This window comes from Amblyomma maculatum, chromosome 7 (assembly GCF_055883805.1).
Source record: "Amblyomma maculatum isolate TAMU_Amacu chromosome 7, ASM5588380v1, whole genome shotgun sequence".
In the NCBI taxonomy this organism is placed as follows: Eukaryota; Metazoa; Arthropoda; class Arachnida; order Ixodida; family Ixodidae; genus Amblyomma; species Amblyomma maculatum.
The window spans coordinates 132,340,413-132,358,589 of NC_139350.1; the positions used below are offsets into that span (position 1 = coordinate 132,340,413).

At 48.9% G+C, this 18,177-nt stretch overlaps 4 pseudogenes; all 4 read right to left on the reverse strand.

The window, feature by feature from the left end:
• Window positions 1-44: 44 nt before the first annotated feature.
• LOC146184766 (chromosome-associated kinesin KIF4-like) lies at window positions 45-8,093 on the reverse strand (annotated as a pseudogene).
• Window positions 3,321-6,604, reverse strand: LOC146184767 (uncharacterized; annotated as a pseudogene).
• An 858-nt stretch (window positions 8,094-8,951) lies between the features above and the next one.
• Window positions 8,952-17,479, reverse strand: LOC146184768 (chromosome-associated kinesin KIF4-like; annotated as a pseudogene).
• Window positions 12,703-15,990, reverse strand: LOC146184769 (uncharacterized; annotated as a pseudogene).
• Window positions 17,480-18,177: the final 698 nt, after the last annotated feature.

The following is an 18,177-nucleotide window of genomic DNA, read 5'->3' on the forward strand; positions in this document are numbered from 1 at the left end:
TGTGACCTAGTACAGGCCGGTTGAAACGAACGCAGCACTCGTCATTACGGGTAGAACGTGAAGCTTTCGTTGGCCATTGTGATTGTCCTGTTTGGAGCTATTCAGGGAGTAGTGGAAATAACACCCACTGCATAACACCCACTGTACTAAAGCAGTATTCTGCCCTTTCCTGCTTCTGGCAAGCAAAACTAAAACACTTTTCTGCTTAAGAGTCTATTAAAGAAATAGTAATATACATATATCAAAGGAATCTGCCTTATTGAAGTGAGATTCTTAGTCACTAGAAGCCATTTGTGACAAGCTATTGCTCATATTAACTCACACTGAAGACATCCAATAACTACGAATATTGTGCAAGTATCATGTAACACAGATTATGAGAGTAGTTTTTGTTAAAATATTCTAGATTTCTGAAGTGAGAACCGTAAAGTATATACCTAACATACAAAATGCTTGCCAACAACACCACGAAACAATTTAAAAAACAACACACTTTTAGCTCAATGTATTCTGTCGATGCTAGTCTAGATGCAGCCTGCGTTCAAATTACACTGCACAAAACACTATAATAGTGTTCCAGTTTTGTGGTTCTGAATGTGACTAACTAGCCTGGACCCAGTTACGGAAGCCATGGCTGGCTCTGAACGGACCGAGAAGACCGGGGCTGTTGGTGATAGGCTGAGAGAAGGAATAAATATCAATCGAGGACTTCTCTCACTTGCCAACATCATTAGCATTCTATGCGACGGGGATATCCACATACCATACCGTGAGTCTAAATTGACAAGACTGCTTCAAGATTCGCTGGGCGGCAACTGTCACACCTTAATGATTGCCTGCATTAGCCCAGCAGACACCAACATGGAGGAGACCCTGAACACTCTGCGTATGCAAGCAGGGCTAGAAAGATCAAGAACAAGCCCGTTGTAAACTTTGCTAAGGAGAACAATTTCAGCTTGTGTTGGATCAAACAGCTCCAGGAAGTGATGAGTGAGCTTGCAAGGTGGCCAACTCCTGTTTTGGTGAGGGAGTGCTTTGCCGGAGGTGTTCACCAGCATCAGCCCAAACCTGTAGTTCTGAAATACACCTGCTCGTATTGGGCCTTCATTACATCGAGCCTCTGCTCGCTCGTGCATTTTGCTTGCGAAATATTCCCTGGCTTGTAGCCTCCGGTTGAGGTCTTCCAGCTGCTCTTTCAGTGTCAGGTCATTACGCCGCCTGGTTGCAACAATGCGCAACTACTCGCACCGCGGCGTTCGTAAGATTGCTGGCCAGCTGTCCCTTCTTCATCGGCAGCAATTTCGTCTCTGGTGGTATTCATGTATTGGCCATCATCACCTGAAGGTTTCTCACCCGTGAATTCCGAAAAAGCGCTTTGTAGGTCATTCAGGAGGCTTGCTGGGTGATCTTCCTCAGCGCCGGCCAGGTGTTTGTCTGTTTGCTCTGACAAATTCACGAAAGGTTCCTTAATTTTACGATTGCTGAGCTCGTTGAGGTTGACGGCCAATTACTGCACCAGGGTGGCCAACTCCTGTTTTGGTGAGGGAGTGCTTTGCCGGAGGTGTTCACCAGCATCAGCCCAAACCTGTAGTTCTGAAATACACCTGCTCGTATTGGGCCTTCATTACATCGAGCCTCTGCTCGCTCATGTGCATTTTGCTTGCGAAATATTCCCTGGCTTGTAGCCTCCGGTTGAGGTCTTCCAGCTGCTCTTTCAGTGTCAGGTCATTACGCCGCCTGGTTGCAACAATGCGCAACTACTCGCACCGCGGTGTTCGTAAGATTGCTGGCCAGCTGTCCCTTCTTCATCGGCAGCAATTTCGTCTCGGGTGGTATTCATGTATTGGCCATCATCACCTGAAGGTTTCTCACCCGTGAATTCCGAAAAAGCGCTTTGTAGGTCATTCAGGAGGCTTGCTGGGTGATCTTCCTCAGCGCCGGCCAGGTGTTTGTCTGTTTGCTCTGACAAATTCACGAAAGGTTCCTTAATTTTACGATTGCTGAGCTCGTTGAGGTTGACGGCCAATTACTGCACCAGGGTGGCCAACTCCTGTTTTGGTGAGGGAGTGCTTTGCCGGAGGTGTTCACCAGCATCAGCCCAAACCTGTAGTTCTGAAATACACCTGCTCGTATTGGGCCTTCATTACATCGAGCCTCTGCTCGCTCATGTGCATTTTGCTTGCGAAATATTCCCTGGCTTGTAGCCTCCGGTTGAGGTTTTCCAGCTGCTCTTTCAGTGTCAGGTCATTACGCCGCCTGGTTGCAACAATGCGCAACTACTCGCACCGTGGCGTTCGTAAGATTGCTGGCCAGCTGTCCCTTCTTCATCGGCAGCAATTTCGTCTCTGGTGGTATTCATGTATTGGCCATCATCACCTGAAGGTTTCTCACCCGTGAATTCCGAAAAAGCGCTTTGTAGGTCATTCAGGAGGCTTGCTGGGTGATCTTCCTCAGCGCCGGCCAGGTGTTTGTCTGTTTGCTCTGACAAATTCACGAAAGGTTCCTTAATTTTACGATTGCTGAGCTCGTTGAGGTTGAGGCGTTGAGACTTTTCACTCAGCTGGTTCAGCACCTCTTGAAGTTCCATTTTCAAGCACTGGTTTTCAGCTTCCAGCTGCCTTTTGTGCGAGAGCTCCACCTCCAAGTCCTTTGACTCGCCGCCGTCATCTTCGACGGATGATACTACTCCGTTTTCACTCTGAACTAGCTTTCACCTTGCAAGCTCAGTTATCGCTTCCTGGAGCTGTTTGCTAAGGAAAACGATTTCAGCTTTTCTTGGATCAAAGTTTACAACGGGCTTGTTCTTGATCTTTCTTGCCCTGCTTGCATAGCGCAGAGTGTTCAGGGTCTCCTCCATGTTGCTGTCTGCTGAGCTAATGCAGGCAATCATTAAGGTGTGACTGTTGCCACCCAGCGAATCTTGAAGCAGTCTTGTCAATTTAGAGTCACGGTATGGTACGTGGATATCCCCGTCGCATAGAGCGCTAATGACGTTGCCAAGTGAGAGAAGTCCTCGACTGATATTTATTCCTTCTCTCAGCCTATCATCAACAGCCCCGGTCTTCTCGGTCCATTCAGAGCCAGCCAGATCCACGAGATGGAACTTGGCTATTCTTGTGGAGCCACCATTGTCTTTTCCATGCTGTTCTACACTCAAAGTGAAGATGGCGTGCGACCGCGATGACCGCACGTTCATCTTGGTCGAGGCAGTGCTGCGAGATGCAGAACCGATCTTGAGGAGCTGCACTATGTCTCGGGAGTGGTTACTCTGTGTTCGGTCAGGTTGGTAACTGTTGCGTTCTACCGGCCAAAGGCCGGCAGCTACGCGATGAAAACCAGGCAGATTCGCAGAGCGAAAAGACTACGCTTTATTTCCGGCTCGGAAATATATAGAGAAGGAAAGAAAGGAGGGGAAGAAGGAAAGAGGGACTATCTACGCATGCGCTGGTTATCTGCAGCATTGTTGTCAGCAGCATTTCCTTCCCCTAATAGCCATAGAGCTCCACTGGCTTTCTAGTTCTTGTGGACCGGCGTAGCTCAGGAACAAGCCCTTCGGGAAGGTCGTGAGCCTCGTCTGTCAGGGCCCCTAAGGTCGCAGGAGGCGATTCTGCAGGACTTGATACTTCTCTGCTTTCATCGGTGTCTGATGAGCGTTTTCGGATCTGGTCGACATGACGTCGAACGACTCCGTCCTCAGTAGCCACAGTGACTAGACGGGCACCACTCGTCGATTTCACTTTGCCTGGTGTCCACTTTTCTCCTATGCCGTAGTTGCACACGTAGACTGCGTCTCCCGGGGTGAAGTACCAATTGGCGGAATCAGTCTGAATGCTTGGGCATTTCGTAGTTCCTGGGAGGAAAACACATATCTAATTTTGTACGCAAACGGTATCCCAGAAGAAGTTCGGACGGAGTAGAGCCTGAAGCTTGTGGCGAATTTCTGTAGTTACAAAGAATTCTCGCCAGAGCAGTTGTCAACTCCACGCCCGACATTTTCTTCAAACCCTCCTTGACTGTTCTTACGGCCCGTTCCGCAAGACCATTGCTCTGGGGGTGATAAGGTGGGGTACGAATATGCTTGATTCCATTTTTCTGTAGGAATACCGCAAACTCTAACCCAGTAAAGGGTGTTCCGTTGTCGGTAACTATGGTGCGGGGCAATCCAAACCTGCTAAACAAGGTTCTCATGCAATCGGCAGTGGCTTTAACGGTTGCTCGAGATACTGGAATGGCTTCTATCCAATTGCTGTGTGCATCGACAATTACCAACAACATTTTGTTTCCAATAGGCCCTGCATAGTCTGCATGCAGCCGTGACCACCTCTCTCTTGAAATCGGCCAGCTGACAGGATTCCTAGGGGGCATGGGCAAAGCCTGCACACAGCTTCGACAATTCGAGAGCAATATTCAAATATCTTGATCTAAACCGGGCCACCAAAACTTAGCCCTCGCCCTTGTCTTCATGGTTGACGCACCCTGATGAGACTCGTGTAGCATCGTCAACAGTTTCTCACGCGCCGCACTTGGTATCACCACACGATGCCCCCAGTACAACAGCCCCTTCTCCACAGACAACTCATGTCTCCTTTTCCGGAATTCCGCCACTTCCCTGCTGTCACCTTCTACGACGGAGGGCCATCCGTTAGTCACGTACCTGCATATCTCTTGAAAAAGCCCGTTAGCTGCTGTGAGCGCTTGAATCTCTTGGTGGGAAACCGCTGGTTGGTCCCATTCGTCGATTATAAGCACCATTTCCGACATATCTTCTGTTTCCGCTTGCGGCTCCTGCAGCGATTGAGGCAAACGGCTTTGAGCGTCAGAAATTAGCATCTGTTTTCCAGGTTTACAAATGAGCTTGTACTTGTATGCCCCAAGCAAAAGCGCCCAGCGCTGAATTTGGGCGGCAGCCATGACAGAAATTTGACGATCCTGTCGGAGTAGACCTAATAAGGGACGGTGGTCCGTTACAAGCGTGAACTCCCGGCCCAACAGGTAATCGCGAAACCGTGTCATACCAAACACCAGGGCTAAAGCCTCTTTCTCAATTTGGGAGTAGTTTCTCTCAGCTGAGGTAAGTGTCCGTGATTGGAAGCCAATTGGCCTGTCTTCACAGCACCGACACCGTAAGGTGAAGCATCGCATTCCAACATCAACTCCAGCTGCGGATTAAAGTACGTTAGCACTGGGGCTGAACACAAAGCATCCTTGGCCTTCTTAAATGCCGCGTCTTCTTTTTCGTGCCAAACCCATTTTGCACCTTTTTCAAGAAGGCTGTACAGGGGTGCAAGCATAGTGGAAAGATTTGGCAAAAACTTGTAAAATGTAACCATTCCCACAAAGGATCGCAACTCGGCAACATTTCGCGGTAAAGGGGCTAGCCTGATTGCATCCACGTGCTTCTCGAGGGGGTGTAACCCTTCAACATCAATACGATGACCAAGATACGTCACTGATTGTTCGCCAAACTTGCACTTGTCATAACGAAGTTTGATACCGTTCTCGCGGAAACGCTGTAGCACCGCTTGCAGATTTGCGTTATCAGCATCGCTGCTCTCGGCTACCAGGACATCGTCTAGGTAAGCCTGAGTCCCTTTTAGTCCTTGCAGCACCGATTCAATCTTTCGTTGGAATATCGCTGGCGCTGATGCGATGCCAAACGGTAACCTGTTGTAGCAAAAGAGCCCCTTGTGTGTGTTTATCACTGCTAATTTCCGCGAGTCTTCATCTAGCTCAATCTGATTGTAAGCATCTCGAAGGTCTAAAGTACTGAATTTTTTTCCTCCACATAGATTTGCAAAAATGTCGTCTATGACAGGCAAGGGGTACTGCTCAACCTCGCATACAGGGTTTAGTGTAATCTTAAAGTCCCCGCAAATGCGCACTGTTCCGTCCTTCTTCAAGACTGGCACGATGGGCGTTGCCCATTCAGAATGAGGAACTGGTGGTATTATGCCAGCTGACACTAATCTGTCAAGCTCTTTAGACACTTTATCACGAAGTGCAAAAGGAATTTTCCTTGCCTTAAAGAACTTGGGGTTTGCTCCGGCCTTGATGTGCAGTCGGGCTGGCGGACCTTTCATGAGACCAACGCCTTCAGTGAACAGGTCGCAGTTTTGCTGGAGCAGCATCGGCACGTCCTCCCTGGCTTGCTTTGATACGGAAGGCTTCGAATACATGGTCAGCACCTGAATGCGTTTGTCTGTCAATTTTTTCAGCAGGTCCCGACCGCAAAGACTGGGCCATTGCAGTCTAAAACCATCAGACTGCATTGTACTGTGGTACCTTCATAGGAAACTGGCATGGTCAGTGTACCGAGGAGTGGCAACTTTCCGAGATAGCATGAAAGCTGTACTTCCGACTTTTGCAGCTGCGGCCATTGATGGGAGTGCACTTGGTAAATGCTTTTGGTAATGACGCAAACAGGGGAGCCAGTATCAATATCCATCATTATTTCGATGCCAATCCGTGCAAACGATTTTCTGATGGGGGGTATAAGAGAGCGCGTGGTGGTCAAGGACCAGATTTGGGACGCGCCACTATCTCCGGTTTCTAGCGTCTGGGCTGTTAGTGCTAGCGTCCTGCTTGTCTCATTTGCCGCACACATTCACGCTAAATGCCCTGGCCGTGCACACTTAAAACATTTGCGTTTGATTAGTCGACAAGCCTTTGTATTACGACCAAGCTTACCGCAACATTTGCATTGTTGCACGCCCTGTGACTTCGTGTGCGATTCGTATTGGCCAGAGAGCTTTAGCAATCTCGCTTGTTCTTGGTCAGTAACAATCCCTTGCGAATCACGTTCAGCGTTCTCTGCGGCGAGGGCAAGAGCCTCGGCTTCTTCGAGATTCAGATTTTTCTTCGCTAACAGCTGCTTCTGGAGATTCTTGGATCTGACACCACACACAATACGGTCCCTTATCATTCTGTCTAGCATCGTTCCAAAATTGCAATTGTGTGCAATCTGCCGTATTGCCACAATGAATGCATGTACAGATTCCCCTTCTTGCTGGCAGCGATAGAAGAACTTGAAACTTTCAGAGATTTCATTCGGTACCGGGTCGTAGTAGCTGCTTAGCGTCTCCACAACTTCTTTGTAGGTAAGGTCGTTAGGCTTTTGCGGTGCTACCTTCGCGTTCAAAATTTCTATTGTCCTTGTTCCATGCGCCGCTACCAGCAGGGCTCTTTTCTTAGCATCGTCTATCAGATCGTTCGCTTCGAAGTAAGCTTGAATCTTGACAAGGTACGGCTGCCACTTATCTTTTTCGTCTTCGAATTCCGGTAGCCTGTGTGCCATGGCTGATCCTTGGCGGTGGGTTCTTTCTGCATGACTGTAGTGCTTGGGCGTATTGCTGGTTTCCTTGCTGCAGCAGAATCCTCGTCGCCACTGTTGCGTTCTACCGGCCAAAGGCCGGCAACTACGCGATGAAAACCAGGCAGATTCGCAGAGCGAAAAGACGACGCTTTATTTCCGGCTCGGAAATATATAGAGAAGGAAAGAAAGGAGGGGAAGAAGGAAAGAGGGACTATCTACGCATGCGCTGGTTATCTGCAGCATTGTTGTCAGCAGCAGTAACCTTTATGCTTCCAGTCTTATCTTCCCGAATCTCCAGTGGTTGTCGATCTTGTTTTTGAGATATCAAATCATAGACGCGTTCTTTGTAAATCTCCAGAAACGAAGCTCGCACAACAAATGTTTTCCCTGAGCTCATCGCGATTTGTTTGAATATGTCTTCAACTACCCTAGGGATGATCCCTGTATCCTTAGAGTGGACGTCATTAGCAGAGCAGCAGGTACCCATTGTGAATGTCTTGCCAGATCCAGTCTGGCCATAGCCAAGTATCGTGATGTTGAAACCGTCAAGGATCTTGTGCAGCAGCCTTGAGACGCGCGCCTCGTATACGGCCTCTTGGCTAGATTCATCCCCGAAAACATAGTCATATGTAAATCGCTTTTCTCGACGGATAAGTATCATCTGTTGACTTGGCACTGGCTGCGTCCAAATCTGGCACCCTTCTATTTGTTCTTTGGCCACAAGTGGGCGGCAGCGCACCGATACATTCACTGGGATAGTTTGTTTCATTTCAGTGTCCATTTCGCGAAAGTTCTGTTTGGCATTTAGGGAGCAGTGGAAGTGAACAGCAGCTGCAACTGACGTGAGCTAGTACAGGCCGGTTGAAACGTACGCAGCACTCATCATTACGGGTAGAACGTGAAGCTTTCGTTGACCATTGTGATTGTCCTGTTTGGAGCCGTTCAGGGAGTAGTGGAAATAACACCCGCCACCCGCCACAAGAGACATAGCCCAGCGCAGTCTAGGTGGAACGACTGCAGCACGCTCGTTTACGGGTTGAATTTGAAGATTTCGTTGGCTGTGGGGACCGTCTTGTAACCGAGTCACAGCAGCGAGGAACCAAGAAGTGGTTCCTGTGTGGCGCAGTCTAAGGAGCAGTGGGGGTGACCAACCACCTTACCGTCAAGGATCTTGTGCAGCAGCCTTGAGACGCACGCCTCGTATACTGCCTCTTGGCTAGATTCGGCCCCGAAAACATAGTCATATGTAAATCGCTTTTCTCCACAGATAACTATCATCTGTTGACTTGGCACTGGCTGCATGCAAATCAAGCACCCTTCTATTTGTTCTCTGGCCACAAGTGGGCGGCAGCGCACCGATACATTCACTGGGATAGTTTGTTTCATTTCAGTGTCCATTTCGCGAAAGTTCTGTTTGGCGTTTAGGGAGCAGTCGAAGTGAACAGCAGCTGAAACTGATGTGACCTAGTACAGGCCGGTTGAAACGAACGCAGCACTCGTCATTACGGGTAGAACGTGAAGCTTTCGTTGGCCATTGTGATTGTCCTGTTTGGAGCTGTTCAGGGAGTAGTGGAAATAACACCCACCGCAAGTGACGTAGCCCAGTGCAGTCTAGGTGGAACGAATGCAGCACGCTCATTTACGGGTTGAATGTGAAGATTTCGTTGGCTGTGGGGACCGTCTTGTAACCGAGGCACAGCAGCGAGGAACCAAGAAGTGGTTCCTGTGTGGCGCAGTCCAAGGAGCAGTGGGGGTGACCAACCACCTTAGCGTCAAGGATCTTGTGCAGCAGCCTTGAGACGCACGCCTCGTATACTGCCTCTTGGCTAGATTCGTCCCTGAAAACATAGTCATATGTAAATCGCTTTTCTCCACAGATAACTATCATCTGTTGACTTGGCACTGGCTGCATGCAAATCTGGCACCCTTCTATTTGTTCTTTGGCCACAAGTGGGCGGCAGCGCACCGATACATTCACTGGGATAGTTTGTTTCATTTCAGCGACCATTTCGCGAAAGTTCTGTTTGGCGTTTAGGGAGCAGTGGAAGTGAACAGCAGCTGCAACTGATGTGACCTAGTACAGGCCGGTTGAAACGAACGCAGCACTCGTCATTACGGGTAGAACGTGAAGCTTTCGTTGGCCATTGTGATTGTCCTGTTTGGAGCTATTCAGGGAGTAGTGGAAATAACACCCACTGCATAACACCCACTGTACTAAAGCAGTATTCTGCCCTTTCCTGCTTCTGGCAAGCAAAACTAAAACACTTTTCTGCTTAAGAGTCTATTAAAGAAATAGTAATATACATATATCAAAGGAATCTGCCTTATTGAAGTGAGATTCTTAGTCACTAGAAGCCATTTGTGACAAGCTATTGCTCATATTAACTCACACTGAAGACATCCAATAACTACGAATATTGTGCAAGTATCATGTAACACAGATTATGAGAGTAGTTTTTGTTAAAATATTCTAGATTTCTGAAGTGAGAACCGTAAAGTATATACCTAACATACAAAATGCTTGCCAACAACACCACGAAACAATTTAAAAAACAACACACTTTTAGCTCAATGTATTCTGTCGATGCTAGTCTAGATGCAGCCTGCGTTCAAATTACACTGCACAAAACACTATAATAGTGTTCCAGTTTTGTGGTTCTGAATGTGACTAACTAGCCTGGACCCAGTTATGGAAGCCATGGCTGGCTCTGAACGGACCGAGAAGACCGGGGCTGTTGGTGATAGGCTGAGAGAAGGAATAAATATCAATCGAGGACTTCTCTCACTTGCCAACATCATTAGCATTCTATGCGACGGGGATATCCACATACCATACCGTGAGTCTAAATTGACAAGACTGCTTCAAGATTCGCTGGGCGGCAACTGTCACACCTTAATGATTGCCTGCATTAGCCCAGCAGACACCAACATGGAGGAGACCCTGAACACTCTGCGTATGCAAGCAGGGCAAGAAAGATCAAGAACAAGCCCGTTGTAAACTTTGCTAAGGAGAACAATTTCAGCTTGTGTTGGATCAAACAGCTCCAGGAAGTGATGACTGAGCTTGCAAGGTGGCCAACTCCTGTTTTGGTGAGGGAGTGCTTTGCCGGAGGTGTTCACCAGCATCAGCCCAAACCTGTAGTTCTGAAATACACCTGCTCGTATTGGGCCTTCATTACATCGAGCCTCTGCTCGCTCATGTGCATTTTGCTTGCGAAATATTCCCTGGCTTGTAGCCTCCGGTTGAGGTCTTCCAGCTGCTCTTTCAGTGTCAGGTCATTACGCCGCCTGGTTGTAACAATGCGCAACTACTCGCACCGCGGCGTTCGTAAGATTGCTGGCCAGCTGTCCCTTCTTCATCGGCAGCAATTTCGTCTCTGGTGGTATTCATGTATTGGCCATCATCACCTGAAGGTTTCTCACCCGTGAATTCCGAAAAAGCGCTTTGTAGGTCATTCAGGAGGCTTGCTGGGTGATCTTCCTCAGCGCCGGCCAGGTGTTTGTCTGTTTGCTCTGACAAATTCACGAAAGGTTCCTTAATTTTACGATTGCTGAGCTCGTTGAGGTTGACGGCCAATTACTGCACCAGGGTGGCCAACTCCTGTTTTGGTGAGGGAGTGCTTTGCCGGAGGTGTTCACCAGCATCAGCCCAAACCTGTAGTTCTGAAATACACCTGCTCGTATTGGGCCTTCATTACATCGAGCCTCTGCTCGCTCATGTGCATTTTGCTTGCGAAATATTCCCTGGCTTGTAGCCTCCGGTTGAGGTCTTCCAGCTGCTCTTTCAGTGTCAGGTCATTACGCCGCCTGGTTGCAACAATGCGCAACTACTCGCACCGCGGTGTTCGTAAGATTGCTGGCCAGCTGTCCCTTCTTCATCGGCAGCAATTTCGTCTCTGGTGGTATTCATGTATTGGCCATCATCACCTGAAGGTTTCTCACCCGTGAATTCCGAAAAAGCGCTTTGTAGGTCATTCAGGAGGCTTGCTGGGTGATCTTCCTCAGCGCCGGCCAGGTGTTTGTCTGTTTGCTCTGACAAATTCACGAAAGGTTCCTTAATTTTACGATTGCTGAGCTCGTTGAGGTTGACGGCCAATTACTGCACCAGGGTGGCCAACTCCTGTTTTGGTGAGGGAGTGCTTTGCCGGAGGTGTTCACCAGCATCAGCCCAAACCTGTAGTTCTGAAATACACCTGCTCGTATTGGGCCTTCATTACATCGAGCCTCTGCTCGCTCATGTGCATTTTGCTTGCGAAATATTCCCTGGCTTGTAGCCTCCGGTTGAGGTCTTCCAGCTGCTCTTTCAGTGTCAGGTCATTACGCCGCCTGGTTGCAACAATGCGCAACTACTCGCACCGTGGCGTTCGTAAGATTGCTGGCCAGCTGTCCCTTCTTCATCGGCAGCAATTTCGTCTCTGGTGGTATTCATGTATTGGCCATCATCACCTGAAGGTTTCTCACCCGTGAATTCCGAAAAAGCGCTTTGTAGGTCATTCAGGAGGCTTGCTGGGTGATCTTCCTCAGCGCCGGCCAGGTGTTTGTCTGTTTGCTCTGACAAATTCACGAAAGGTTCCTTAATTTTACGATTGCTGAGCTCGTTGAGGTTGAGGCGTTGAGACTTTTCACTCAGCTGGTTCAGCACCTCTTGAAGTTCCATTTTCAAGCACTGGTTTTCAGCTTCCAGCTGCCTTTTGTGCGAGAGCTCCACCTCCAAGTCCTTTGACTCGCCGCCGTCATCTTCGACGGATGATACTACTCCGTTTTCACTCTGAACTAGCTTTCACCTTGCAAGCTCAGTTATCGCTTCCTGGAGCTGTTTGCTAAGGAAAACGATTTCAGCTTTTCTTGGATCAAAGTTTACAACGGGCTTGTTCTTGATCTTTCTTGCCCTGCTTGCATAGCGCAGAGTGTTCAGGGTCTCCTCCATGTTGCTGTCTGCTGAGCTAATGCAGGCAATCATTAAGGTGTGACTGTTGCCACCCAGCGAATCTTGAAGCAGTCTTGTCAATTTAGAGTCACGGTATGGTACGTGGATATCCCCGTCGCATAGAGCGCTAATGACGTTGCCAAGTGAGAGAAGTCCTCGACTGATATTTATTCCTTCTCTCAGCCTATCATCAACAGCCCCGGTCTTCTCGGTCCATTCAGAGCCAGCCAGATCCACGAGATGGAACTTGGCTATTCTTGTGGAGCCACCATTGTCTTTTCCATGCTGTTCTACACTCAAAGTGAAGATGGCGTGCGACCGCGATGACCGCACGTTCATCTTGGTCGAGGCAGTGCTGCGAGATGCAGAACCGATCTTGAGGAGCTGCACTATGTCTCGGGAGTGGTTACTCTGTGTTCGGTCAGGTTGGTAACTGTTGCGTTCTACCGGCCAAAGGCCGGCAGCTACGCGATGAAAACCAGGCAGATTCGCAGAGCGAAAAGACTACGCTTTATTTCCGGCTCGGAAATATATAGAGAAGGAAAGAAAGGAGGGGAAGAAGGAAAGAGGGACTATCTACGCATGCGCTGGTTATCTGCAGCATTGTTGTCAGCAGCATTTCCTTCCCCTAATAGCCATAGAGCTCCACTGGCTTTCTAGTTCTTGTGGACCGGCGTAGCTCAGGAACAAGCCCTTCGGGAAGGTCGTGAGCCTCGTCTGTCAGGGCCCCTAAGGTCGCAGGAGGCGATTCTGCAGGACTTGATACTTCTCTGCTTTCATCGGTGTCTGATGAGCGTTTTCGGATCTGGTCGACATGACGTCGAACGACTCCGTCCTCAGTAGCCACAGTGACTAGACGGGCACCACTCGTCGATTTCACTTTGCCTGGTGTCCACTTTTCTCCTATGCCGTAGTTGCACACGTAGACTGCGTCTCCCGGGGTGAAGTACCAATTGGCGGAATCAGTCTGAATGCTTGGGCATTTCGTAGTTCCTGGGAGGAAAACACATATCTAATTTTGTACGCAAACGGTATCCCAGAAGAAGTTCGGACGGAGTAGAGCCTGAAGCTTGTGGCGAATTTCTGTAGTTACAAAGAATTCTCGCCAGAGCAGTTGTCAACTCCACGCCCGACATTTTCTTCAAACCCTCCTTGACTGTTCTTACGGCCCGTTCCGCAAGACCATTGCTCTGGGGGTGATAAGGTGGGGTACGAATATGCTTGATTCCATTTTTCTGTAGGAATACCGCAAACTCTAACCCAGTAAAGGGTGTTCCGTTGTCGGTAACTATGGTGCGGGGCAATCCAAACCTGCTAAACAAGGTTCTCATGCAATCGGCAGTGGCTTTAACGGTTGCTCGAGATACTGGAATGGCTTCTATCCAATTGCTGTGTGCATCGACAATTACCAACAACATTTTGTTTCCAATAGGCCCTGCATAGTCTGCATGCAGCCGTGACCACCTCTCTCTTGAAATCGGCCAGCTGACAGGATTCCTAGGGGGCATGGGCAAAGCCTGCACACAGCTTCGACAATTCGAGAGCAATATTCAAATATCTTGATCTAAACCGGGCCACCAAAACTTAGCCCTCGCCCTTGTCTTCATGGTTGACGCACCCTGATGAGACTCGTGTAGCATCGTCAACAGTTTCTCACGCGCCGCACTTGGTATCACCACACGATGCCCCCAGTACAACAGCCCCTTCTCCACAGACAACTCATGTCTCCTTTTCCGGAATTCCGCCACTTCCCTGCTGTCACCTTCTACGACGGAGGGCCATCCGTTAGTCACGTACCTGCATATCTCTTGAAAAAGCCCGTTAGCTGCTGTGAGCGCTTGAATCTCTTGGTGGGAAACCACTGGTTGGTCCCATTCGTCGATTATAAGCACCATTTCCGACATATCTTCTGTTTCCGCTTGCGGCTCCTGCAGCGATTGAGGCAAACGGCTTTGAGCGTCAGAAATTAGCATCTGTTTTCCAGGTTTACAAATGAGCTTGTACTTGTATGCCCCAAGCAAAAGCGCCCAGCGCTGAATTTGGGCGGCAGCCATGACAGAAATTTGACGATCCTGTCGGAGTAGACCTAATAAGGGACGGTGGTCCGTTACAAGCGTGAACTCCCGGCCCAACAGGTAATCGCGAAACCGTGTCATACCAAACACCAGGGCTAAAGCCTCTTTCTCAATTTGGGAGTAGTTTCTCTCAGCTGAGGTAAGTGTCCGTGATTGGAAGCCAATTGGCCTGTCTTCACAGCACCGACACCGTAAGGTGAAGCATCGCATTCCAACATCAACTCCAGCTGCGGATTAAAGTACGTTAGCACTGGGGCTGAACACAAAGCATCCTTGGCCTTCTTAAATGCCGCGTCTTCTTTTTCGTGCCAAACCCATTTTGCACCTTTTTCAAGAAGGCTGTACAGGGGTGCAAGCATAGTGGAAAGATTTGGCAAAAACTTGTAAAATGTAACCATTCCCACAAAGGATCGCAACTCGGCAACATTTCGCGGTAAAGGGGCTAGCCTGATTGCATCCACGTGCTTCTCGAGGGGGTGTAACCCTTCAACATCAATACGATGACCAAGATACGTCACTGATTGTTCGCCAAACTTGCACTTGTCATAACGAAGTTTGATACCGTTCTCGCGGAAACGCTGTAGCACCGCTTGCAGATTTGCGTTATCAGCATCGCTGCTCTCGGCTACCAGGACATCGTCTAGGTAAGCCTGAGTCCCTTTTAGTCCTTGCAGCACCGATTCAATCTTTCGTTGGAATATCGCTGGCGCTGATGCGATGCCAAACGGTAACCTGTTGTAGCAAAAGAGCCCCTTGTGTGTGTTTATCACTGCTAATTTCCGCGAGTCTTCATCTAGCTCAATCTGATTGTAAGCATCTCGAAGGTCTAAAGTACTGAATTTTTTTCCTCCACATAGATTTGCAAAAATGTCGTCTATGACAGGCAAGGGGTACTGCTCAACCTCGCATACAGGGTTTAGTGTAATCTTAAAGTCCCCGCAAATGCGCACTGTTCCGTCCTTCTTCAAGACTGGCACGATGGGCGTTGCCCATTCAGAATGAGGAACTGGTGGTATTATGCCAGCTGAGACTAATCTGTCAAGCTCTTTAGACACTTTATCACGAAGTGCAAAAGGAATTTTCCTTGCCTTAAAGAACTTGGGGTTTGCTCCGGCCTTGATGTGCAGTCGGGCTGGCGGACCTTTCATGAGACCAACGCCTTCAGTGAACAGGTCGCAGTTTTGCTGGAGCAGCATCGGCACGTCCTCCCTGGCTTGCTTTGATACGGAAGGCTTCGAATACATGGTCAGCACCTGAATGCGTTTGTCTGTCAATTTTTTCAGCAGGTCCCGACCGCAAAGACTGGGCCATTGCAGTCTAAAACCATCAGACTGCATTGTACTGTGGTACCTTCATAGGAAACTGGCATGGTCAGTGTACCGAGGAGTGGCAACTTTCCGAGATAGCATGAAAGCTGTACTTCCGACTTTTGCAGCTGCGGCCATTGATGGGAGTGCACTTGGTAAATGCTTTTGGTAATGACGCAAACAGGGGAGCCAGTATCAATATCCATCATTATTTCGATGCCAATCCGTGCAAACGATTTTCTGATGGGGGGTATAAGAGAGCGCGTGGTGGTCAAGGACCAGATTTGGGACGCGCCACTATCACTCTCCGGTTTCTAGCGTCTGGGCTGTTAGTGCTAGCGTCCTGCTTGTCTCATTTGCCGCACACATTCACGCTAAATGCCCTGGCCGTGCACACTTAAAACATTTGCGTTTGATTAGTCGACAAGCCTTTGTATTACGACCAAGCTTACCGCAACATTTGCATTGTTGCACGCCCTGTGACTTCGTGTGCGATTCGTATTGGCCAGAGAGCTTTAGCAATCTCGCTTGTTCTTGGTCAATAACAATCCCTTGCGAATCACGTTCAGCGTTCTCTGCGGCGAGGGCAAGAGCCTCGGCTTCTTCGAGATTCAGATTTTTCTTCGCTAACAGCTGCTTCTGGAGATTCTTGGATCTGACACCACACACAATACGGTCCCTTATCATTCTGTCTAGCATCGTTCCAAAATTGCAATTGTGTGCAATCTGCCGTATTGCCACAATGAATGCATGTACAGATTCCCCTTCTTGCTGGCAGCGATAGAAGAACTTGAAACTTTCAGAGATTTCATTCGGTACCGGGTCGTAGTAGCTGCTTAGCGTCTCCACAACTTCTTTGTAGGTAAGGTCGTTAGGCTTTTGCGGTGCTACCTTCGCGTTCAAAATTTCTATTGTCCTTGTTCCATGCGCCGCTACCAGCAGGGCTCTTTTCTTAGCATCGTCTATCAGATCGTTCGCTTCGAAGTAAGCTTGAATCTTGACAAGGTACGGCTGCCACTTATCTTTTTCGTCTTCGAATTCCGGTAGCCTGTGTGCCATGGCTGATCCTTGGCGGTGGGTTCTTTCTGCATGACTGTAGTGCTTGGGCGTATTGCTGGTTTCCTTGCTGCAGCAGAATCCTCGTCGCCACTGTTGCGTTCTACCGGCCAAAGGCCGGCAACTACGCGATGAAAACCAGGCAGATTCGCAGAGCGAAAAGACGACGCTTTATTTCCGGCTCGGAAATATATAGAGAAGGAAAGAAAGGAGGGGAAGAAGGAAAGAGGGACTATCTACGCATGCGCTGGTTATCTGCAGCATTGTTGTCAGCAGCAGTAACCTTTATGCTTCCAGTCTTATCTTCCCGAATCTCCAGTGGTTGTCGATCTTGTTTTTGAGATATCAAATCATAGACGCGTTCTTTGTAAATCTCCAGAAACGAAGCTCGAACAACAAATGTTTTCCCTGAGCTCATCGCAATTTGTTTGAATATGTCTTCAACTACCCTAGGGATGATCCCTGTATCCTTAGAGTGGACGTCATTAGCAGAGCAGCAGGTACCCATTGTGAATGTCTTGCCAGATCCAGTCTGGCCATAGCCAAGTATCGTGATGTTGAAACCGTCAAGGATCTTGTGCAGCAGCCTTGAGACGCGCGCCTCGTATACGGCCTCTTGGCTAGATTCATCCCCGAAAACATAGTCATATGTAAATCGCTTTTCTCGACGGATAAGTATCATCTGTTGACTTGGCACTGGCTGCGTCCAAATCTGGCACCCTTCTATTTGTTCTTTGGCCACAAGTGGGCGGCAGCGCACCGATACATTCACTGGGATAGTTTGTTTCATTTCAGTGTCCATTTCGCGAAAGTTCTGTTTGGCATTTAGGGAGCAGTGGAAGTGAACAGCAGCTGCAACTGACGTGAGCTAGTACAGGCCGGTTGAAACGTACGCAGCACTCATCATTACGGGTAGAACGTGAAGCTTTCGTTGACCATTGTGATTGTCCTGTTTGGAGCCGTTCAGGGAGTAGTGGAAATAACACCCGCCACCCGCCACAAGAGACATAGCCCAGCGCAGTCTAGGTGGAACGACTGCAGCACGCTCGTTTACGGGTTGAATGTGAAGATTTCGTTGGCTGTGGGGACCGTCTTGTAACCGAGTCACAGCAGCGAGGAACCAAGAAGTGGTTCCTGTGTGGCGCAGTCTAAGGAGCAGTGGGGGGTGACCAACCACCTTACCGTCAAGGATCTTGTGCAGCAGCCTTGAGACGCACGCCTCGTATACTGCCTCTTGGCTAGATTCGGTTCTGAAAACATAGTCATATGTAAATCGCTTTTCTCCACAGATAACTATCATCTGTTGACTTGGCACTGGCTGCATGCAAATCAGGCACCCTTCTATTTGTTCTCTGGCCACAAGTGGGCGGCAGCGCACCGATACATTCACTGGGATAGTTTGTTTCATTTCAGTGTCCATTTCGCGAAAGTTCTGTTTGGCGTTTAGGGAGCAGTCGAAGTGAACAGCAGCTGAAACTGATGTGACCTAGTACAGGCCGG